Source organism: Otolemur garnettii, unplaced genomic scaffold, assembly GCF_000181295.1.
Source record: "Otolemur garnettii isolate 467f Iridium unplaced genomic scaffold, OtoGar3 scaffold00156, whole genome shotgun sequence".
Taxonomy (NCBI): Eukaryota; Metazoa; Chordata; class Mammalia; order Primates; family Galagidae; genus Otolemur; species Otolemur garnettii.
This window is the reverse complement of record NW_003852551.1, coordinates 2,984,348-2,985,439: the sequence shown is the minus strand read 5'-3', so window position 1 is coordinate 2,985,439 and position 1,092 is coordinate 2,984,348.

Genomic DNA, 1,092 nt, shown 5'->3' with positions numbered 1-1,092 from the left:
CCTGAGCAAGAGTGAGACCCTGTCTCTAAAAATAGCCGGGCATTGTGGCGGGCACCTGTAGTCCCAGATACTTGGGAGGCTGAGGCAAGAGAATCGCTTGAGCCCAAGTGTTTGAGGTTGCTGTGAGCTGTGATGCTGCAGTACTGTACTACTGAGGGTGACAAAGTGAGACTCTATCTCAAAAAAAAAAAAAAAATCCATTCCCACATGTATTCTCCCAGATTTCTGTCTACATGTCAGCAAAATCTTGCAATTATTTTGGTGTATAATTTATTTTCTTTTGAGTCAGATTTTGTCCTCACCCCCTTTGGAGAATGCTGATTTTTTTTTTTTTTTTTTTAGAGACAGAGTCTCACTTTATCGTGGTAGAATGCCGTGGAATCACACAGCTCACAGCAACCTCCAACTCCTGGGCTCAGGCGATTCTCTTGCCTCAGCCTCCCAAGCAGCTGGGACTACAGGCGCCTACCACAATGCCTGGCTATTTTTGTTGTTGTTGCTGTTTGGCTGGGTCTGGGTTTGAACTCACCTCAGTATATGGGGCTGGGGCCTTACTCACTAAGCCACAGGTGCTGCCCTGGAGAATGCCTGATATTTAATCCAAGTCTAGTGGCAATAAAGGGGAGCTTGGGTGGATCTGGAGGAGAACCGCATATCTTTGGAAGGTGTATATTCTGCTCCAGGAGAGGTTATTACAAAGTTTGCAGGCAAGTTTGCTGGTCTCCGCAAACACAGCAGGTAAAATGCTTCCACTGGCAAGAGAAGTTCAGAGAGAAGTGAGAATCTAAGATTTTCAGATTTGTCTGAGTCAAATAAGATTTCCCTATACCAAGTTTAGGGTCTTACTCCTTTCCAGTCTCAGGAAAGACTTAAACTGTCAATTCAGTTGATGTAATTCTCCAATATGCACAATTTTTGTATTTTATTTGCAGCAAGTCTGTCTGGTGGCTTCAAGAAATAAGAGATTCTTTTATGGCTATCATAGAAGCCTTACAGTTGTCGGATCAAGACTTGAGCAAGAATTTAAAGACCACTCCAAGTACCAATTTCTTCATCAGTTAGGTTCTAGTCACTGAGACAGAAACCATACCA